We start from the raw sequence: 24690 nt of genomic DNA, 5'->3' as shown, positions 1-24690 counted from the left end.
ATTCTCTCAGTTTTATATAGCTACAAAGTAAAAGTGAAAAGAGCTAAACTGCTTTTTCCCTCTGGGTCAAAGAGAGTGCAACCATGGGCTTACTGAGGTGCAGTAAGAGGCAGGAGTCCAAGGTGTCCGGAGACTGCTTGGCAAGCCCATACCCAAAGAGAATCTGAAGGGCCAATCAGGACACCAGCGACATTCATGAAACTCTCAGGCTTTGGGTGTTCACACGCTGCCTGCAAAAGGCAAAACCAATAGCTCCAGAGACCTTGGTGCATCTCTGAGAGACCTGGAGGAGGTGAGGATTAGATGCCCCACGTCACTGCCCAACTCTGACTTGAACACAATCCAGGCAAAGGGCAGGAAATCCAGAGCTCATGCAATCCTCCTCTCTGAAGACAGACCACCAGCAAATGTAAGTCGGGCTTTCATTTCATCACTGCGTAGCCACTGGGAAATGGACCAAGGTGACAAAACATTGCACACTTACTGCCATGTGACTGCTGGTTTGTGGCTGCTTTCAATAATGCTATGGTCTAGGTTTGAACCAGCAACCTCAAGGTGAGAGGCTGTTGTATCTCATTACTAGGTTCCCCATGCCTCATTAAATTTGCATGTATTTGGTTCTCAGTGTTGGTGGTTCTTACAATGACCAGCTAGGAATTACACAGAAATGTGCCATTTTTCTTTCTCTCTCCCCGCCAACCTTCTTTTTTTTTATTATTATTATTAACTGAAAGGCCATAACACAACAGCAACATAATGCAAAGTGAAATCCTTTTACAACCCTGGGAAGGCCAAGATGTGTGCCCAATAAATGTAAGCAGACATGATATCCTTTATAATCACAGCAAGATGAAGATGTGAACTGAATAAATGCTTTAAAAACATCATAGATTCTATTAGATGCAAGAGATTGAAGCGTTAGGCACCTTTTAGCTCAACTTTCATTTAATTTACTGCTTGCTGTACTGTAGTCTAAAGGGAGTGAAAAAATCCTCTCTCTAATTTTTTTTTCCTTTTCATGAGCTGACCAAGGAGATGAAATCTGGGTACTTTAATTACCATTCAGAGCCAAAGGCCTGGCCTTTGATATGGAAATCCCACTTCAACTCCAGCTTGCTGCTGCCTTTCCCTGTCCCCTTCTCCTTCCAATCTCCCAACATGAATTTTAAGTAGCCTTGTCAACACCTGACCATGAAAGCTAACAGAAGCCTGTGCCGCTAAGTTGGTACTTACTGTTGGTAATTTTTTTTTTTAAATATATTTTTATTATTTACTTTAAGAGGGAGGGACTGCGGGGGAGGTGAGAAATTGTCCAAACCTAAGTGACCAGATCTCAGCGCCTTCTCTTTCCTCGCCAGCGCGTGGAGTGGGCCAGCTGCAAGCAGCAGCTCACATTAACGGGTAAAAGAAAGAAGAAGGGTGGAGGGGGGGCTGGGGGGGAACGGATGAAAGCTGTCATGTACAGTTACCCTGTTATTGTCATCTGCCTGCTGCATGACTCCCGGCTTTGCTATAATTATTAATTGCACTTGTCAACTGTCATTAATTCCTCTTTAGCATCCCTGTCTTGGAGTAATTAGACAGAACAGCCTCACTGCACTCATTGTTTTGAGAGGCCCCTGAAAGAGCCCAATGGGCTCTGTGAAGAGACAACCATCATTAATACAATAGAGCACCTCAGCTTTAACCCTTTCAAAGGTGCAGAAATGGGAAGCCGTCAGCTCTCCTGACTCACAACTTCATGTTGCTGGAGTCCCGTCTCTCTCCCCCTTCTGAAGGCTGCAGCCGATGCCCCAGGAGCAGCCAGCACCTTCGGGTGCTGCCATCTGGGGCACCCCACCTGAAGTGCTGCAGCCAGGCAGGGACATGGCACCCCCCAGTTGTTAGGGTGTTACCCTCAGCTTGTGCACCCACCTGTGAGAAGGAAGGCACACAAAGCATCGGGCCGCTTATAAAATCATCTACGTGTTTCACCTTCTACCAAGTTTATGGAGGTTCACTGAGGAGCATCTGCTGGATGTCAGTATTCTTGTTTGTTTGTTTTTTCTCCCTTTTACCTGAGCAGAAAGATGCAGAACACTTGTTCCAACTGCTCCTGCCGAAACCTCGGTGTGAGACTAGAGAGCCCAAGCTTCACTGTTACTGCCCCCTTGCCTGACACCACTGTGCAATATGGCTGTCCTAAAATCTTCTCAAACCCAGAAATCACCACTGTGGTTACACTGCTAAAAGCTGCGACCACAGCCTGACTTACCCTTGGCATTTATTTAGTTACTGCGCAAGATGATGCAGGGCATGGAGTAGACTGTTTACTATCTCAGATTTGCAATGCTATAAAGAATATAAGCTTGTGTATGTGGAAAAAATACAGTAAGACACCACAATTCTGACTACGTGCAAGGGATGGAGCAACTCAATGGGATGATATTGCATTTGTATCACCAAGCTTGACAACTATGCTGCACTTTATGTTAGAAACATCCAGCTGCTGCTAGGAAAAAAAAAAAAAAAAAAAAAAAAAAAAAGAACAACCTGTTGCTTGCAGTGGGGAAGTCACTCTGCAGTTCTGCTCTTAGCTTACTGCTTAGGTTTACCAAGCTCTATTCCTCTGCAGCTAATCCACTTCCACTCTTTTCTAGTATTTCTAAATTCAAATGGTGGAATTCAAAGTTCTTACATCAAAAAGGTAAAACAGCTAGACGACAGCCAGATTTCATTGCAGTGCTGCCTGGAGAGATTCTGAGGAGCTACAAGGCCACTGGACAGACCTGTCTGCAGCCTTAGGGAGAGAAAACTGTAATCATGAATCATGCTCTTAGACCCACAGCTGGGAATGGAGGGAGCACAGATTTTTCCTGTGAAAACCCAGAAAAGACTTGTATTCATGCTAGACAAGCTGTTTTTCCAAACTTGATCACATCAGAAAACATCTTCAGCAACAGTATTCCTTAAACAATTTATTTTAACAAAAACTATATATGCCTGGTTTTAAACTGAAACCAAGAATACTGAAAACAAACAGGAAACTTCTCCTTGTCTGCTAGCCTAACTACAAGACAACTTTATGAAAAGATTTTGCCATTAAATTTTGCTCGTCTTTTCAATGCTTACCCAACTGAGACCAAAGCCACAAATTAATGAAGCAAACATGTTCTAAACGAGAGTTTCAAAATCATAAGATGTTAAAGGATTTTATTCAGAGCTTCACCTTCTTTGGATTTGGCTTAGTAGCTTCTGATTTACTGAAATAACAGAAAGCTTTGTATAAAGCCATGTGGAATATATTTATAGTGCATATAGAACCAGAAAAACCTTTCATAAGCATATGCATCAGATTTTTGGCACTGTGCATCCTGCATCAGAAATAAGAATTTGGCCATAGATCTGATCAGCAAACACTTCTTTGCCTTTCTCTATTGTGGTTATGATCAACCAACGCAAAAATTATCAGAGTTTTTCTGAACAGGGCCCAGTTCAGCTGTATGCTAAGTACCAACATTGATTAAATCCCTTCTGCATTTTAAATGATAATTTCAGTGTCCCTCAAAACCTTTTTTTTTTTTTTTTTTTTTTTTTTTTAAGTAAATACTCAGTTGACAGCCATATTTTACTGTTACATTATTGGTGAAAAGGTCTGCTAAATCACCTTTACATTGCACACAAGGCCAAACTTACCCAAAGGCCAGATTTAATACAATGTGAGTATATTATTACAAATTCCCAAATGACGGGTGATAGCAGTTCCTTATGTAATTAAAACAATTTTGTTTTGCTTTGCTAATGCCAGATGTTTATTCTCACCTTACATGACTGTGGTCTTGGGATACATGGGACATACATAAAGCAATCCTGACTGTGGTCAGTGAAGGCACCCTAGGAGAAAGCTGGCTGAACTTGCTGGTGATTTCAGGTCTTCAGTGAGATCTGCTGAAACAGTCTGGGGATTCTGCCAGAAGCTACAGCATTAGCTCCGATTATTTCAAAAAGGTGAAGAACAAGAGGTGGTTAACATCCATGTCAGTGTGAATTCACGTGCTTTCTGCCGCCAACTTCTGTCACCAGCATTTTGATGCACGGTTGGGAAGCTTTGCAGATTTGAAGAGCTGCTCCCTGAGTTGCACTTTTACCAAATGGATTCGATTGCAAATCTATCCATTCTTCTAACTGTTAATGCCTGACCTCTGTGCTGCAGATATTCCCAAGTCATTCTGAGCCCACCTTTTCTCCTCTCTCCAGGTCACACTAACTAAAAAAGCAATTAACAAGAGTAAGGTACATAAGTGTGTGCAACCTTAAGAAAATAAACACAGCAATACCAGCAGAGATTTAATTTCTGTTCCAGTCTCTGCAATGAAGAGTGTTCAGATGATGATTAACCAACATGCTAAGTGTCCAGCTGTGTTCTCAGCCCATTTTGAATGCTTTTTTTTTTTTCCAAGGCAAGTTAAAGCCAAATACTAAAACGCCCTCCTAAATGGGTTAAAAACACAGCTAAGTGACCATCTTAGAGGTCATTATAGCCATAAGTAACATCTATATATACATCTACTTATATATATATATTTATATATAAAACCCTCTGACAATCCTTCTCCAGAGGATTACTACAACACTTTTGACTTCAGAGAGATTGAAACTGATTCTCCTAAGCAAGCAGCTTTAGCCTAAATCAGAACTCATCTCTCAGCCAATCAGAAATAAGCTTTTTCAAAAACTTATACTTTCTAATAGTTATATGGGCCTTAATCCTCTTGGAAACAGTTTTAGGTCATTATTCTGGGAGTTATTAGGTTGGAAAACAGCTTCTAGGCAAATGATGCTATTCACAAACCTTTTACACCAGAAATAATGGTTGGATTATTTCTGCCTCAAAAGTAGTCTGGAGGTCTGATTTCTGATTTTTCTTTATTTCTGGAGTTCCTGAAAAAAGACACTGCTACTTGCTGTTAAATAAATAATAATAATAAAAACGAACAATTTAAGCATATGAGAGTAATTTTATAAGGATTATAATGACAGTAATGAGAGCAAGTCTGGATTTTAAAACATTATTTTTGACTTCCACTTATCTCCTGATTTCCATTACTCTTACATTTTCCAAGGGCACCTGAATGTTTTGGTGTTTTCCCGAAATACCAGTTTCAAATGCCTTTCAAAGATCCTCAATTTCTTTGCCTTGTGTCTTTTACAGTGGTATTCCTTTTCCACAGCCATTAGGGTCTCACAGTGACAGATAAGAATAAAAAAAGCATGCTGAAATCAGTTCCTTGCACAGCAGTTGAGAGAAGAGTGACCACACATCCTTGAGACTGGAAGTATCTTTGTTTCCAGGACCTTTGAGAGTGGTTGCTGTCCCCATCAAAATTTAGGCTTTGCCTTCAGCTGCCAGTGCACTGCAGAGTAAACTAACCGGTGACTCTGTGGTCAGCAGGGCAGACAGAACAAGGACCAGGCAAAATATTAACGTATTTTCAAATCCAAGAATTATCCATTCAATTTCTGACTTTCTATCCTTGAACACAGGAAGTAAATGGGAAATAGAGAATTCTTACCTCCCCCACTCCAGACAGTTTCCTTTTTCTCTTTCCAAAAAAATTACCACAATGTTATACATGAATTTTCAGTACCAAGAGATGGATATTTAAAAATATCATTAAGAACAGAAGCCAACCTTTTTGTCATATAGCTTTTACTTCATCTCTCAACTGCCTCAACACTTGCACATCTGACAAAAAAAAATCACCACAAACCTGGATCAAGCTGACTTTGCAATCCTGCTACCAGTTACTATCATTGTGTGAGTCTAGATCTTGTGCATGCACCTAACAGGGACTGTGGAGTCGGCACAAGCCCAAAATAGCCCCAGCAGCCTGAACCTCACAGTATCGTGAGCACTTCCAGCAAGTCCCTCTACATCCCCTCTCCCTAGTTTTTAGCAATGGTGGAGTATACACACACACCATGAGAGTCTAGACCAAAAGCTGCAATATGCTTGCTTCTTATATACGGCTTTAAATATGATTAAAAAACCTTCTAGATCTACAGTAAATTATTTTTTCCTGCAAAAATAAGCATATGCTGTCCTGAAAAGCTGGCCAGTCTTCCGTTTTATAGTGAAAGTCAGGTGTAGAACAAAAAACCAAGCACAAGTCCCTACACATTAATTGGTGTTACACTAAACACTGTTTTCTTTGTGCAAGTCAAATACTGAAATCCCAATGGCAATTTTTGCCTGCATAACAACCTCAGGATTTAGCCCCTGTCACTTTTACTTATAGTTGTATATACAAGTCATGTACCCACAATCTTCCTTTTCTCAAAGAAAATAATTGAATTAAAAACTTAGGAGCTTGCTTGCTGTAAACTAGCTGTTAGTAAATTAACGTCCATTAATTCTTACCCCAAAGATGGCAATTCTATTCTTTGCAGAACAAAGGAGTCATAGTGTGAGGTAAAAACTTCAGTATCACAGAAACTGCAGCACAAGTAAAGAGCAGCAGAATCTCTTACTAAATGCTTCACTGAGGAAGTGATATCACAGAATCCGGCAGCCAAAGGATTCTGTGCTATCACTTTCTAAAGTATATTAAAAATGTATTAATTTGCCTAGGCAGCAACTTCATCATCATTGCTCAGGAAAAATCCAAAAACCTACAGGAAAGGCCTTCTGAGGTAGTCGAAAGTTAAAGAGATGTAACATAATTAAAAAGAGAAAAGAAAAAGAATTGTTGCTTTTGTTCTCCTTAGTTATATTAGGAATAATAATAATAATAATAATAATAATAATAAAGCAAACTAATGTAATAAGGTATCCCAGCAGTTCAAATCTTCTAATTTATGTAGAATGGATTATTACTTAGACAATCTGACCCTGGGCAAAACTTCCTCAGTTGAGAAGATTTACAATCTAATTATGCAGGAAGTTCTGCTGAGACAGTTTGGGTGCAATGGTCTTCTATTACATTAAGCTTAGCTAAAATTGCTGCTTCCTTGCTTGCTTGGTGTTCCAAGTACTCATACGAAAACAGAAAATCTTTCATTCGCATCCTTTATTTCCCTTTAGTTTTTCTCACCATTACTGCATGCAGAAGCACTCATTCTCAACTGCAAACAGCAGTGATGGGCTTAGGTTGTTAACAGCAAGCTACGAGTTGCCTTTCAGGCTTTTGCTTTGGCCCCCGTTTAGAGAACTGACTTTAAAAAAGACCATCAAAGTGCTTTTCATAATTTTTACAATGATAGTTGCTGGGTTATTTCTTCCATCCCTTACTGCAAATGCCCCTGTAGAAAGCCTGAAGCTTAAATCTGTTTCTGTACACATTCTTTTTCATCCTGCACACACAAAACTCATTTATTTTTGTAGGGTGGCTTAGAGACATTTTGCTGCTGTCTCAGACACCTGAATATTTTTAGCAATTTCATTAGATTAAAAAAATAATAATAAAAAATCTCAAAACATACAAAATTAGTGAGAGATTTACAAGCCTGCAGAGTAGAAGGCAGAAAACTTGGGTCTAACAGATTATCCAAAGTATCTTTTACCCTAGATATATGACAGTGTACTGATATAGTTGAATATACAGACATCCTATATTAACATAGCCGGAGAAATCTGTGCCCTTTTTTCTTTACAGTAAGTGTTTTGATTTCAAGAGGTCAACAGATCATGTCATGGCCTTCAGTCTTGATAATTATCATGTGTAGTAATGCACATTTTCATCTACAGGTGGCAGACCTTTTAAAATCATCTTCAATCAAATTTATTATATTTTTTTTGTTGATACCACCACCCACATTAAAAAGTAAGAATCTCCAGCATCAAGTTCTAATTAATGCCATTCAGTTTAGAGGACAGATTTGTCAACAAAGTGGCTCATCCTCAAAGGCTGGTGACCCCTCTCAGAATGAAAGCCTTAAAAAAAAGTCAGTTGCCCAGTACAACATGGAAAGCTTATATTATTTAAAATCATTCAGCAACTCAGCAAAGAATTTCATCTTTCTCTAAAGTAGAAGTTTCACTTCCTTGATTACTAAGCACTGGTTGGTAAATTAGTGATTTCTTCTTTGATAAGCTTATTTAGAAGAGGAAGAAATACAAGAACGTCACAGCTGACTTCTGACAGTTAGAAAAGTGAATCATAAAACTTTTTGTATCTAAATCAATCACTTTAAAATACCTTGACTTAGACTGTCATCTGATATGTGTCTGAAGCATCGCTACAAAGCAGAAAAAGCTGATTTACATCAATATATTATCACTTAATCTCATAACCCTGCATTCAGACTTGAAGTCTTCTCCTGACAAGAACCATGGAATAATCGCCTGCATGGGGACAAAATCATAATGAAATCCAGAAGCTGGCCCGGGGTTTTGTCTGAGAGTTGGCCCTAAGCTCTCAGTGAAACTGGTTATGGCTACCTGCCGCCCTCCATACCTTGTCTTTTATCTCCACCCATGAAGACCAGACATAAGTGCTATCTGTCACTGTGGCTGAATTTGTCTGCATATTTGTATATGTCTGATGTGGTAGTGTTTTCCACTCCCCTTCTGGAAAGGCTCAAATTATATCAAAATTCATGACTGAGAGGAACCTGGTCAAGCTAGGTAAAACCTAACCTCAGGGTAATCTCCTGGCACTCGGAAGCATTTGACATGTTCCACTCTTCCCGAAGTTCACAATAGGAAGATAAAGAACAATAGCAATCAAAATAAAAACACCTTAAGAAGGTACTTATCTTTGAACCCATAATTCTGCAAATATTTATTATTCATGGCAGCCAGGTTAAGCATGGACTAGTATGGGATCAATGCAATGCACTAACTGTGGAATAACCTATAGCTGAGTCTCCTGTCAGGCCCAAAACAACATTTAACTGAATCGCTCTCCCTCCACCCACTCTCCTTAACTGTAAAGTATTTCATTTTACAAAGTGCTTGTAAAAATTTATTACTTAGGATATGTCTACTTACACATCAATACTAATAAAATATTGCATGTATATCTATAAATTTATAATAATTCAGGGAAAAATTCTTTATCTTGCCAGTAAATTTCTAAAGAAAACAAACAAACAAAAAACACCTCCCCTCCCCCAGCCAATCTTTCAAAATTATATCTTGGGAGGTTTTGAATACATTGAAATAGAACTGCAAAACTGCTTGAATGAGTAACAGACAGTACAGATAAACTTAAAACATCTACATGGGAAATACACATCGTGAAGAATATCCTTTTTTACTTGCTGATCTGCCCACTCCTCCCCCTCCTCCCCAGCCCAAAAGAGTGGGTGAGAAAAATTGTGTACACTAATGTCTTTTGTGGTAACCTAGTAACCTTCTCCTTTTTCTCCACAAGCTCTTCCTTCACACCAAACTCTTCCATATTGCTAGCCCTCCAGAGTAATTGCAGTATGTCTTTATATGGTTTTGTTTTCCTACCCAATGCAGAGGAGTTGAGGTTATTTTCAATCTTTGGAAGCTTGTAAACAGGATCAAACAGGAACCCGGTCATCAGCAAGAGGAAGGCTAGAAAAATAAAAGCAAATGCATATCAACAATTTTATTTTAAAAAGAAAATGCATCCAAAACATGAAACAAAACCCTGGGCTCTGCTAGACATCCCCCTCCCCATCGCTTTTCGTTTAGTTCATGAACTCCTTTTTGCAGAACAGAGGCTGGTGTAAATTAATGTGTGACCCAAAATATATCACATGTAAAAGCTGCCATAGAAATATATAATAGCAAAAGCAAAAAAAATAATAATTAAAAAAAAAAAAAAGAAAAATAGACATTATTAGAACTGAAGTGGCACCTCTTATGATGATAAATCAATATGAAGCTCAAACCAGAAGAAAGATAGTACTGCATACTCCTGTTTCTCTTGAGTGTTTAAACAGCTAACCTACCCTCATCGATTCTGTTTCTTCTATCACAGTACAACAGTATCTACCAGTACAACGTGCTTGTGTGGTTAGACTGCTTAGCATGGTTAGTGGTGCAAGGACGGGACTGGGAGCAAGCAGCCTTCTGCATCTGCCTCTGCTTTCAGCTGTTACCCTGTGACGAGGGGTTATCATGCACTTGCCCTGTGACTTAGACCCCTGCCTCCAGAGTCTCCAAGTGGCACCTGAGTTTTGGGGAGGCATCTCCCCCCACTGAGACAGCTAGCCCTAAACTTCAACAACTAAAGCTGGACAGCGTGACTTCCCAAACCCCACCCCATCCTGCATGGTTCACGAGTGTGATGCACCCCAGATCCAGGCTCTTGCTGTAGTTGGGGCTGCTGCTGTTTTATTCCCAAATTGTTGAAGGGGAGAGAGGACACAGACCTACTGCAGAGGAGGGAGATGTTTTGAGGCACATGTGAGCAGAGTCCCGTGACATAGTTGCATGGGGCTGTGCAGTGGGGCTGGTTGACCCACATGGCCCTGCCTAGCCATAGGCTTCCCACTACTGTGCCTCAATTTACCTAGTTGTAAAATAGGGAAAATAGGCTTTATATGATTCCCAAGTGTACATCAGAGCAGTGATCTGAACACATAAAATATTCATACTACCATTATTTAACTGGATCATGTGAAAAAAGTTGCATGAGTCTGTGATCATCCTTGAGACCCTAATGTGTCAAGTTCATGCAAACCAAAGCCCACACCATCTCAGGTGGCCAGTGGTGGACAGGTTTTGCATCCCTAAGCTGCATTATGTTTTTTGATTAATATCAATCTAGTCTAACCAAAATAGTTCATTTGGAATAGAAAACAAGCGTTTATATTTATTCATCAACACAGAACACACCCAAAACCCACAACCAAATTCTGCAGTAAGTGACCTCAACACATAAAACCAATAACTTTCTCTACTGGTTTAACTGGATGCAACTATTTTGCCAGCCCTATGGCTCTGACAGCATCCAGGGAAAACAAGAGGCACCAAAAGCAGCTTGGTGGGTGAGGTTTCAAAAGACAGCCATTCTTGGTTCAATACTGAGCTCTGTGTGCAGGCAAGCCTTGTTAGGACAAACCTCTATTTCCTACTTTGTTTTTCAGCAGTCAAATGAGCAAGCAGAAATGTGTTCTCTATATTTTACACAGAAGTTTACTCAAACATGAAATTTTGCTCTTAGCAAGATGAATACCTCTATGGGCTTTTCCTATAAATCATGTCAAAGAAGGGGGAAAACAGTCAGTCTTCAGTGAGGGAAAGCCAGCAAAATTTCCTTAAAAAGGAATGATCTGCAGGACCTACCAGACTACCTGGATAACCACATCCCACAGAACCAGAAAATATAAATTGCTTAAATCTTCCATCAGGTTGGTTATCTTATTAAATGTTCATCAACTAATTAGCACAACATAAAATTTGTCCTTCATTTTCCTACCCGAACATGTTATTAATACAACTGACACATGTCCAGAGCTGAAGAAGGAACAAGCCTCAGTCCACCCATTCCTACCTAGGATCAGATCCCGGGACAATTATGACACATCATGGGAAGACCAGACCCGTATCCCTTCACAGTAAACAAATATTCCCCTACATATTTTTGTCTTTGCCAGTAGCCTAGAACCAAGGCAGTGATGCCCCACATCTTCCTCGTGTAAGCAGAATTACAAAGAAAAAGTAACAGTCATTTTACTCATTCTTGTGTCTTTGACTAAAACCTTTGATCACTGATACTTGCTCATCCTTGTCTTGTCTCTGACCTATCTCCTCCCTCAAGCAACCCTTCTTTAGAAAACTGTTGTGACTTTCCATAAACCTAGATATTTTTACATTTTTGAAGAAGCCTTGTTTTCTGTTTTCCTGTACTTAGCACAGTCTCTTCCACAAGTAGGCCGAAGCACCTGATCAGTTACAGATATGAGAAAAAATCAGGGAATAAAAACAACCACCACCACCACAACTGTGAAAATAGTAGTAATATCCTGAGCTAGAATCTCAGGTAGAGCTGGGTTAATTTACAACAGTGTGGGCCCACAATTTATTCCCATAAAATACACTTCAAAATATTCTACTTGTTAATTTTATCTACATAAATCTTACTACTTGGTGTGAAATAGCATACATCAAAAGTCTTTTTTTTTAATGACTGTTTGAAAAGAAAAAGTAAAAGTTAGGCTAATAACTGGCTGTGAGTTTTGATGTACAGAGTTTCTTCAGGAGCAGAGCTGGGGCTATCTGTAATGAGAAAGGAGCCTTCGGAAAAAAAATACTTGGAATAAGCAAAGCTTTAAATGAGGTTAAAAATATGTATATAAAGGTAAAAATACCATATAATTTTAGCTGTTATTAATGAAAATATAAGGCAATCCCCAAATGCTTAAAAAGATTTCAGAAACTTTGGTTCTTGGTTATGGTTGTGAGAGGAGTGATGGAACCAGGAAAAAAAAAAAAAACACAACACAAACTAGATCCTACTCTGTAACTAAATTTCATTGCACCTTATCTGTGACCTTATCTGTGATTTCATAGGATGCACCCAAGCAAATTCATTAGCTTTTCTTTCACCTTCCCTCCATTTCCATAACATGTCCTACAGTACTTTTTTTTTTCCTCTTTTTAATATTTTTTATACTGCAACATGGTTTGGAGCCCATTATTTGGGATGAAAAGGGCAGTATTCCAGAAAGAGTTGAGAGCTCTGTGCACAGGAATTAAGTGCAGAGAGAAACACAAAAGAACTGTCCTGATACACAAGGAAACATTGGTATGAAGTCTTGAACAGTAGCGCATATTCTTAACAAAGCCTTTTACCACATTATTATAGTGTTCTGTATTACATACTCATATATCCTATACTATGTTTTATGATCCATATGATGTATCACTAGTTTTTATTATTAAAAACAAACAACAGCAAAACTACAACAAAAACTCTTCCTGAGCTTTGACAGCAGTGAAAATGAGAGTGACACAGCTTCCAGGACAAAAGTCCTGCCTCTGACCACAACCTCCACACCATCAGCCCCACACAGCCCTGTCTCCCAGAGGTTTCCACTGACGCAGCTGGCAGGTTACTTCATCCCATTCACTCCTTTGCCACTTCACTGAGGCTGCCAGGAAGATGCCACTCAGTGCCATCATTGTGGTGGCTTTTCTGGAAGGATGACATCAGCTTGTGGCAGGTTTTTAGGAAGCAAACAGAGCGAAGTCTCAAGATGCCTCTTATCTGCCCTTCCCCAGCACAGAACAACGTTGGGATGTTCTGTAAGCCCAAGGGAGAGGGGTGGGCAGAGGCCCGTCTCCAGCTCCTGAAGGTAAGCAGTCCCACTGCAGTAACGGGTGGGATTTCATCTCACCTAGCCTTACCCACAAAGACAGCCCAGTTATCTCATCATCATCTAACATTGCCTTTCAGAAGTAAAATACCGCTAGCACAAACATCTACTGGATAGTTCCTGGGGATAGAAACTGAATGCCCAGTCCATCATGCACCAAAACCACAACCATTTACAATTACTGTGACTCACATCCCTCCATATTTCACCTGTGGGGTGGATAAAGCTGCTTCCAGTTATGCATGGGGCAGCGCACTATGCAGAACAGAATGAGAGAGAAACAGTCTTCAGCGCATACTTTCATTTTCACATGAACTTCCTGAGGCTTATGGATGTTAGTTTTGAGACTCTTCAAGTCTTAAGCCTGCCTATTCAGGTTGAGGTGAATTAGTGGAGAAGCATCAAGACTGTTTTGCCTATGAAGTCTTCAGTGTCTTGAGTCTGTCTTGAGAATCTCACAAATTCTTATCCACTCTTTAAAAACAGAACAAAGATGAGGAAAAAAATCCCTGTTTTTGAAAACCTGTCGTCTGCAGAAACAACCCTACCTTCTACTTCCAGATGATGAGCTCTCATTTCAGGAGCCAAAATAAGATTAATGATTGGGCCTTCCAGAATATTGCTTGTTGGGGCATGGACTAGGGAGAATCACATGCTGGCTTCGGCCATTTTACCCAGTCCAACCCCAAACAATCAAAACAGGTTTAAACAGAGTGGGTTTGGGGGGTTGGGTTGTATTATCAAGTCACTTTTCTGATAGAAAAATACCACCAGCAGGCTTGTGCAAGATTACCTCATCAGTATCTACTACCTGGTCATGAGGCTAAGGAATGAGAAAGGTCTGGAGGGGTTGTGTTTTTTTTGTTGGTGTGTTGTTTTTTTTTTTAAATCTATTTGCCAACCAGAGTCATTTATCGCCTATTAGATAAAGTATAATAGACTATACCGAAAGGGTCACTGGCCGTCCATTTAATGATATTGCCGGCACCAATCTACATTTTCCTGACAGTGTCCCTCAACACAGAATAAATGGCTGATCTCTTCACAATAACAGCTGATTTCTATTTATTAAGCTAAAAAGGTCACCATTTTCTATGGCTGGGCCGCCCTGCACTATTGATAATTTTATGCATAAACAAATGGCAAATTTGTGCCACATAAATATGCATTAGCAATTACTTTTTCCTCGGGCAACGCTCGCCGCATGCAAATGTGTCCCTCACAGGGCCTGGTGGCTTTTGTTTTAGCTCTTGAACAGCTAAACAAAAGAGCACAATAAACAGTTTAAAAATTGCCAATCAATAGGAGATGCAAATGCAAAGGTTTTGGGCAAGAAACTTGCCCAAACAAATAAAAACTAAACCAAAAAAGCAAGACTAAAATATCATATGAGAAAAAAATAGCAAATAAAAATCAATAGGAAGGGCTACCTCTTCCCTGCCCACACTCATAGCTTCAACTCTGTATTTTATTTCTTTTCCTTTTGATTTAAAGATGGCTAAGGTACCCTTCACTCTGCAACAGTCAGGCTGCTACTACCACAGACGCCAGATGGGACCGCACACAACGTGGTAGGTTGAGCAGAACATTAAGCAGGACCCACACACGTATCCAAGGGAAGGAAGCAAAAGAAAAAGTATGTCTGAAGAAAGTCAGAATGGACTTGGTTTAGCTTTGTGGTTTCACACTTCCATCCAAGTTTTTTTTTTTTGAAAGTGACAAGCGAAGAAAAAAAAAAAGCTTAAAAAAGCTTAACACCCTATGTTGATAGAGGATTTTATTACTGAAGTGCCCAGAAAATATCAACTTATCTGTGCCTACATACAAATGTCTATAGTAGCAGCCTAATGAATGTTGTCACTTGAGAAAGTTGAGCTACATATAATTCCCTTTACCCCTAGGACAGAAAGTGTGGTTTTCCCTTGTCTTATCCTTGGACTACTCATTTCAGACAGCAAACCATAGCTGTATATAAGATGCAGAATAATGGAAAAATCAGAACCAGACACTAAAATTGGTATGAACATGGAAACCAAAACTGACAATTTTAGGATAACTGATGATTGCTTTGAATTTTCCCCTTTAACAGAGAATCTCCAGTGCTTTAGAGAACTGAGCGTGATACGTACCATGATTATTATTGTTTGTAGACAGGCTATTACGTGTGGACAAAGAATCCAGTTCAGTTATTCAGTAACACCACATTGTGTGCAAACACATACTAAGGCCAGCTGCTTGACCCACTGAAGCAACTGGCTTTCTTTTTACACCACTTTCTGAGGCAGTGACTCTGTTTTTCATGAACAAGATTGAGAAGTAAAGAGAGCCATGAAATAAAGCAGGCAAAGTTGCACGTTATTCTGCAAATGTTTATGGAAAAATACATGCTTAAAACATGCGGGTTTATCTTTTAGTAAAAAATAACTCCTTACACTAGGACTTCTGATTCTGATAGAAGCTGATACATGTCAGAGCAACCGTAGTACTAGTGGTTGGTTTTTAACCATTCTCATCCCAAGAACAAGCATTCTTGCATATGCTCAAGTATGGGAAAAGCTACATCAAGTACATGATGAAATACATCCTCTCAAAGCAAAAGTCATCATGTTAGGCTTTTAGCCAACAGCTAAAAAAGCTCTTACACCAGCATCAAATTTCAGCCAGAAATCCACATTTTTCGGTTTCTCTAACTAACAATTGATAATTATTACAGCATGGTAAACTGATATATATAGAACTCCTCTCATACTACCAACCTTTTTCTGCTGTTTTTTTTTTTTTCATTAGCATACATAAAAAATGCTTATTGATAGCACCTCTTGCTTTGGGTATGCCAAGTACATACCCAACAACTTCATACCCTTAAAAGACAGCAACCCTAGCTAAGACACGGCTGCACTCAGCCACCAGCCTTGGAGCTGCTGTGCCGCTGCTACTCAAATATGCCCACGCAGTTGAGGGGTATCCAACTGAACATGTACATGCTGCACATCCCAAAGACTTCACAAATAACACATCACAGAAATTTGCATATCTTTTCGTAAAGTTAAATGTGATTGAAAGACCCACGATTACATACAAAGTTCTCCTAAGGTCGACAACAGAGTAAAGAAAGGCATGATCAGGTATGCTAAAGCAAGATCAACTAAATTGTTTAAATGTCACTGCAAAGGTAGTTCTCACGGATGTCTCTGTGGCCAGTCTACTGCCATTAACATAGTTAGAAAATCTGTAATAGGAAGAAAATTATTACTACATAAAATATTACTGCATAGAGATGCTGCTACAGAATAGAAATGAAAAGATGTAGCTCAGTCTGTTAATGCATATCCCATGTGTGAATATGATGAATAGTAGAGAATGAAATGGCTGTTAAATCTCTGTTAACAGGTGTATTTTAAATTGTATAGATGGATCTTTCTGTACTGGTACCATATCTAAAACTCTGATAGGGCTACTCATGTTAATCCCCAAATCCAGCATTATCAGAACAAAACCTCCAGAGAAGATAACAAGAGATGGCCATTTTCTGCACCAGTGGGTGGAGTTGTTTCTGTGAGAAGCATGTAGCTCAGGAGGATAAGATGGGTATAGAGAAGAAATTATTTTTGTCAAATTCAAGCCCTCTTTGTCTCTCTGTGCAAGCTCAGCTTCTACTCTTCTTTTCGAAGTCCCATTTGCAATGAGAAAATTTTTGCCTCTAATGTCTAAATTGTCTAATTTAAAAAAAAAAAAAAAAAAGAATGAAAGAAGCACTCACAACTGCAATCTTCATAGAAGCATGCTTTTAATATCAGGGATTTCATTTTTCTCTCTGTTTTATTTACAGTCTTCCTGGAAAGCTTTAAAGCTAAAAACTTTCTGATAAAAGTATCCTATTTCTTACATGATTCCAAATGCAAGAATTATTTTCTTTAAGATCTTTAATACTTCACAGAGCTGTCATTGATAGCATTGTCATTTTTATATATATATACATATATAAATAATATAATTATATATATTATATATAATTATATATATTATATATAATTATATATAATAATATATATAATAATATATATTATATATATTATTATATAATATATAAAATTATATATATATAATTATTTTTTTACATGCTATACACTTGAAAAAAAGTCAGGTGATGATAATACAGACACTGGCATATCTGTATGATTGTCTTTTAGAGTGAGTCACACCTCAATTTTTTCTTCATGCAACAGATAATATATTAGATCATCACATGTGTGTACACATACTAACCTATGAGTACTCTCAAATAAAAGTCCCAGGCATTGCCAATAAATCCCACCTTTCTCCCCATCCAGACTCAGTATTAATGCTTCAAGCTGCATTCTTTTAATACAGCTACACTCCTCCTCTTTGATTCTCTATTCTTCTCCCTTCACTTGATTGCTTTCAGTTGTTTTGAATTGGGAGACATCAAAAACTGTCAACAGGAATTTAGCATGAATTAGTATCAGAAAATTAGTGTTTTTCTTAATTAAAGAAAATATGATGTTTTTGTTTTCCCCATCTCTTTCTTCCTCTCCCCCCTGCTAACAATAACCAAAACTCGTCTCTGCAATCAATCTAGCATCTGAAAAGCAAGCTGGATTTCTTCTCTCTTCTGCATTTTCACCACCAGTAATAACTCCATGATTAAGACTCAGCTGACAGTTTTCATGCCACAGAAGCTGAGAAAAATCCAGCTCACTCCCTCAGCAGTTGCTGAATTGGTCCTGGAGCATGGCCGGGGGGGGAGGAAATTGGTGGGGAGGGACAACTTTCATCACTCAGATAAACATACCTGATCCAAAGACATCCTCAGTAAGGAAATGCTCCTTTTTCAAAGCTACAAAAGCACCCACCATGGGCAACTAGAGACTCTTAGCAGATAACAGATTTAAGCATTCCACTCAAAACAGTAGGAAAAATTCTGAAGGTTTCCATATGAACCCAGCAGAACTGACCAAATGTATCCATCTGTTTGCTTTCATATAAGCAATATGTATGCTGCCAGTATTGGACCTCTTCTAGGGCAGGGCCCTGGGACTTAAATTACATCTGCCACTTCCCTGGTTTACAGCAGCCTCATCAGCAAAGCATGAATTTTTTTTTAAAGCCTCAAAATAGCATCCTGAGGAAACACATAAGAAAATGACTATTTCTACATTTCCTCCCTTTCCTACCTGATGACTTTGCCTCAGTACCTAATATTAATATCAAATGTGATGTTCTGAGCTGAGAAACATGGAAGCACTTCAAGAAAGCCTTTTAGTGTCTCATTTCCATCTCCTTAGCTCAGAAGGGACTATTTCATAAGCAAATTTGAACACCTTCAAGCAACTCATGATGAGAGTGTCCAGAATCAAATTAGTTACCTTGCCTCTATTAAAACTGGCAAAGAAGCAAATCCTCATCCCCCCTCACAGTATATTATCACCAATACAACAGGCAGACTAGAATCTCCACATATGGCTATATTTTACATCCCCCAAACTTGTATTATAGTAGTTTAATATGAATTATTTTTGAAAATTGGTATCATTGATAATGTTGTTACAGTTTGGCTTATTTCAGCTGTTTTGTTGTTGTTGTTGTTGTTGTTGTTGTTGTTGTTTTTTAGTTCAGATGCAACCATGAAAATCTGCTTTCTTGAATGCAAAGCAGTATTTCTTACTTCAGTAACCATGCTGCGTACAGGCAGTCAGCCCAAGCAGCTCTGTAATAAAAGGCAAAGTAACATTTGGAGTAATACATTAAATCTTTGATTGTCCTCTGAAGAGGGCTGAGTTCTTGCAGCCCATGCTGTAAAAGACCTGTTACAGAGTTTGCATTTCTCCCCAAATACTTGTTCTAAGTATCAGCAGGAAGCACACCACTACTGGGCAAGCCTTGACCTCTGCTTTGCCAGAAACACCCCACTCCTAATTGGAGATAGCCTAATACCACATCCATTTTATATATAATAAAATAAATGCAGCAGCTAGTACCACCACAACAGTGAGTAAGAGAATCAAAAACTGAACTCTAGTGCCTAAACGCAGTACTGTTCATGACCTGAGCCACGTGCCTTTTCCTAGGATGCCCTGGCTTAAACCAGAGATTCAGCTTAAAATGCTGTTCAGTGTCCTTGAAATCTGTCTTGGGAGTGTGACAGTTTTGTGACTTGTCCTTTGTTACCAGCCACCTGAATGTTAAGTCTGTGGAAGATGGGGCTTTCAATTTGCACACATGCAGGAAAGATCTGCTGAAAATCAGTGTAACAGAGTGTCCAGCCTGTTACACTGGGTACGCTATATCCCCCTCTGCCATGCCAACCAACCTGCTCCCCACACAGGGCTTTACAAACCTTTCCTCCGGCTGCTCTTCTGGGTCACCAGAAAGCTCCCAGGTGTTAGCACTGGACAGTGCTAGAAGGAGTGAAACCTCACACCGTATCATTTGCTTCCTTACCAGCTGGAGAGGAGCTCTGCAGAGAAGGACCGGAGGGTCCTGGTGGATGACAGGTTGGCCATGAACCAGCAGTGTGCCCTTGTGGCCAAGAAGGCCAATGGGATCCTGGCGTGCATTAAAAGGAGCGTGGCCAGCACGTCAAGGGAGGTGATCCTCCCCCTCTACTCTGCCCTGGTCAGGCCTCACCTGGAGTACTGTGTCCAGTTCTGGGCTCCCCGGTACAGAAAAGATAGGGATCTCCTGGAAAGAGTCCAGCGGAGAGACACAAAGATGATACGGGGCCTGAAGCATCTTCCCTATGAGGAAAGGCTGAGAGACCTGGGTCTGTTCAGCCTTGAGAAGACTGAGAGGGGATCTTATTAATGTTTAATAATTAACATTTAATATCAATGTTTATAAATACCTTAAATGTGGGAGACAGAGGGATTTGGCCAACCTCTTTTCAGTGGTCTGTGGGACAGGACAAGGGGCAATGGCCACAAAATGGATCACAGGAAGTTCTGCACCAACATGCAAAAGAACTTCTTCACAGTGAGGATGGCGGAGCACTGGAACAGGCTGCCCAGGGAGGTTGTGGAGTCTCCTTCTCTGGAGATACTCAACGCCCGTCTGAATGCCTACCTGGGCAGCCTGCTCTAGGGAACCTGCTTTGGCAGGGAGGTTGGATCCAAGGATCTCTTGAGGTCCTTTCCAAACCCTACAATTCTGTGATTCTGTGAAATAGTAAAGACAGACAAAGCAAGTTAATGAAAAGACCTAAAACACAAAAAAGGAGTGATAAGGAAAAAAAAAAAAAAAAAAAGGAGCAATGGGGCCAGCAGAAGCTGAGGAACAAGAATCACAAGTGAAGATGAAAAAAAAAATAAACAATAATAATAAAAAAACAAGTTAGAGTGCATGGCAGAATGCTGTCAGGGGATGCTACCCCCACAGTCTGGGGTACATGCTGAACTTCTGACCAACACAACCCACACTCTGCTGCCCCCAGCTACTAGCAAGTAACAGCCTACTACCAGCAAGCACTCTGCTGGCCCAAGTGGTGGTGCCCTCTACTGAAAATATGTAAGTAACCCTCCATAATAACTTAACTCAGATGAAAGGGCAGCAGAGCTCCACGTGATATTTTTATTCCTCAGTTTTGCATTACAAAACACGTTCTTGTTAAAAAAGGCTGAATAAAAGTGAGCATTCAACAGTTGCAAAATACTAGACTTAAGATTGTACAATAATTCCTAATTTTGCCATTAAAAGCATGAGCTTTCGGTCTTTGTGCATATGCATTGCGATGCTCTCTAATTACATGATCACATTCCAATTTTTTCTAGAAGGATATCACCCAAGAAGGGCCAGCGCTGGGAATGAACATGAGTTGCATACTTAAAAACAAAGTTGCCTGCTGGACCATTAACTCATTCATTTTAGGTACTGGAACGTGAGTATTGAATAAGGAAGAGATTTGCAAGCTCAACGTGGACAGTTTGGAGGAATCCTAAGTGTGCAGGAAACCCTTAGCCAGCCATGCCCCTCTTTCTGACCCGATACACCTGAATGTTATGTGTAGATGCTGTATTTTGCAGTCAACTGTTGCTATAGTTTATAGATATGGACAGCTGCAATAAAGTGAAAACAACACTTCGAAAAGTCAGATCTGGCCCAAATGCAGTTAGCTTCCCGCTACATGCAGTGGAGACAGAGGGAAGGCCCCTGAGGTGCGACCGGGAGAAGTCCAGTCCAACTGAACTCTGTTTTCCTCTATCCACTGACAGAAAAGAACCCTTCAACGAGGATCCTTTTCTCTTAAGCTATATACCTTCTCTTCTGCTAACATCAGGCTAAGTGCCCTCTATGGGACCAACCACTCCATTCAAGGCCCTGTCCCTCCAAGCGCTGAGCATCCATGCTACAGCCAGGCCAGCTCAGTCCCTGGCTTGCTGAAGGGCTCTTGTCTCGCTGGATGCACGGCAGCTCAGCTTCAGAAAGGGAGCACAAAAATGCTTTTTCTCAGTGTTCCCCCAGGCCAGGTGGGAAGGGTATTTCTGGGGGTAGGTGGGTTCAAATGTTTTCAGGTGGTCCAGGAACAAATAAAAATACAGATTAAGGCAGACTGAAATGAACTGGATTGCTGCCAGGGTTTAGGTCAATTGTAACTACTTAGGCAGGTTTTGAGTGAGTTGGTCTGTTTTCATCCCCTTCAAAAATTTTTTTTCCATATCTGTAAAATGAATACAATACCGTCAAAATGGATATTGTGAGAACCAATTAACATCCATATTCAGATAATATAGTGATAAAAATCACGGAGAAGTATGTCAAAAAGTTAGTAATTTTCACATGTATTTATTATTTGAATATTATGGAATTGCTTTTTTCAAGATAGGGTTTAAATGTGTGCAGATCGTGCCTGCCACAGGGTCACACAAACAATAAGGATTAAAAAAAATATTGAATATCTTCTCATTCTGTCAGCACCATCATTTCAGTGGTCTGATATGTGATCATGTAATTAAAGACTGGATCATAATGCATATGCACAAAGGGGCTGAATTAAGGTTGTGCAGGCAAATCTAATTCTGGCATTTCCTATGCTTTGAGTGCCTGACTTCACAATCTTAGTGTTCATTTAACAAACAGTTTCTGTATGTAATACCATACATTATATACATGTGCTAGTAACATCTTCCATGTTGCTGTATACTCTGATTCTGCAGGGTATGTTTACACACACATGAACAAACACGCACATACTACAAAAACAGAATAATATGCAGTCATATTTTGACCATTTCTTTCTTCTCCTTGTGCAGCACATTCTTACCATTACGTTTACCACCACCAAGAATAAGCTGCTAAAGGGTGCCAGCAGTTAAAACATTCTTTTAAGTACATGGAATACGTGTCAACACTTCCTGCTTCTTACCCACTGGTAAGAAACATTTTAAATAGCATCTACTGTGTATGAGCCATTTGTGGATTAGCGCACACATGCACAAATACGTGGTGCTCTCACCATGGGCCCTGAACAGAGGCTCTCCTGTCAATAACAGCCAGTAGAGGTAACCACTCCTTGGTGTTTTAAGAAGGTGGGATTAGAGCAGACATTGTTTTTGACCCTGTGCTATACATGTGGGGGCCTGAGAAGACTTTGGCTTCTACATCTGGAGAAAAGTGCTCTCCACACATGATGGAAGACTCTGTATTGGTGCCAGAGAAGTGTATGAGATGCTCGAACATCTTCCCTTTTAAACTCACTTGCATAATTCTCATTGATTTAACCATGGGTATGAACAAAATTCTCTTTTTTTCCATGTTATAGTTTGGTTTGCTTCATCTTTGGGAAAACAGATTTGTCTTCTGATTTCAGTATTTTTACTACTTACTGAGCAGAACTTCCATCCCAGCCCTTATGAAGCCCACAAGAATGCTCCACCATGCTTTCTTGCTCTGACAACGACTGCTTTGTCTGTCAGGTGCTGGTCAGACATCAGCGTGTACTTACTCAGTTACAAGATTTTGAACTCTGCGCTTGTGCTTCTCACAGTATTAATTCTAACCGGGATCCTGATGGCATGAAGGTAGTTTTGCCAAAGATGTTTTTTTTTTTTTTCTCAGCTTGGAGAAGATCTATGTCAGCTCAGTGTATTCCCATGATTTATTCCCCAATCATGGTCTGTTGCTTTACAACACTGCCATTCATTAGGTAAATGCATCTGACACAAACACAACAAATAGGTGCATGTGCATACGCACAAGAAAAGCCACCACCCAAACCCACAACCCAGAAACAACCTTTAATACCAACCACACATTGTCTTACAGTGTATATGCATTGATAGACTGATCTCATCCAGAGGTTCTCAGACACTTCCTCTACAGCCATATGTAACAAAATGCATCACTAAGGCAGATTTTAACGTGTGCTCTGGTGTGTGGTAAGTACTACGCTGTTATACCTCATGAGGTGGGTGAGCGTGCCCTCACTGATGAGAAAAAAATAAAAAAATCACACTAGCTTGTACTAATGATCACCACAGTGAGCTCCAGGATTGAAATAATGGGAATTTCCTTTTGCTTGGTTTCATAAAAACAATGCCAAGCATTCCCAGACACTAAAACCACCTTGAATCTAAGCTTCCCAAGAGGCAGATTGCAGTCTCACACAGTTAACAGTCTACATCCTTTCCTCCTCCTCACACCAGTTTTCTCTCTCGATTTCATAGAACGCAACCTACAGTTGTCCTAGAATTTCAGAAAGTGGTAATTTTCTGTAGAGGTAGTTTATCTGACATTGGGCCTATAGCACAGGAGGGCACTTGTAGCTTCTAATCATCCTCTCCATCTGTTCACCATAAGCATGTTGATCTTCAAATTACACAACCTACACAATCCTGAAAGAGTCTTTTACTTTCCGGTAGGACAATCTGCTCCTTCCCTTTCCCCGTTTATTGCAATCTGCAGGATCCTTGCACTGCCACACATACAGAGAATGAGAACATATCAATCCACCCTAAATGACCTCGAAAGGCTGAATCAGTTAACCAAAACAGGCAGAAACTGCAGCCTTCCAGCAGACTCTCCCCCTGTTACCACCTTGAAATTATTAGGAAATCCTCTTTTTAAACACAGATCCCACAGTAACAGTCTGATTCTACGCATGCACAGTCCCAAATCAATGCCCAACTGTTGTCAGGTGTCAGTGTCGCCGTTGGGTCCAAAACACTGTTCCTGCAGCCTGCCCTGAGCCGCTCTGCCTGATGCAGCCTGGTCCTGCTTCACACACACATCCTTAGAGCTGGCCCAGCTCAGCACTTTACCACCGGCACCTCTCGTCACACTCTGCAGCAGCACGGAGGGACAGGAAGGGTTACAAGCAAGCCAGCCATGCTGTGCTCCTGCATCTGCCCGAGAGAGAACCATTGCCGAGCAGAAAGTGGTGGGTGAGGTTTCCAGGAA

The 24690-nt window shown here is 40.1% G+C and overlaps 1 protein-coding gene across 14 annotated transcripts in view; it reads right to left on the bottom strand.

Annotated features, from left to right (window-relative positions):
• The window catches only part of SOX5 (SRY-box transcription factor 5), a 650695-nt gene that overhangs the window by 478810 nt on the left and 147195 nt on the right, over positions 1-24690 (bottom strand). For 9 of the 14 annotated variants that reach the window (XM_084509197.1, XM_084509199.1, XM_084509196.1 and 6 more), the window contains one exon: positions 9440-9526. The exons of the other annotated variants lie outside the window; for them this stretch is intronic. The gene's annotated coding sequence lies outside the window, so the exon portion shown is untranslated. The remainder of the gene's footprint in view (positions 1-9439; positions 9527-24690) is intronic. 14 annotated transcript variants of the gene reach the window in all.

The sequence above is a fragment of the Aythya ferina genome (assembly GCF_964211825.1).
Source record: "Aythya ferina genome assembly, chromosome: 1".
NCBI lineage: Eukaryota > Metazoa > Chordata > Aves > Anseriformes > Anatidae > Aythya > Aythya ferina.
The sequence above is the reverse complement of the archived record's forward strand: the minus strand, read 5'-3'. Positions and strand labels throughout refer to the sequence as shown.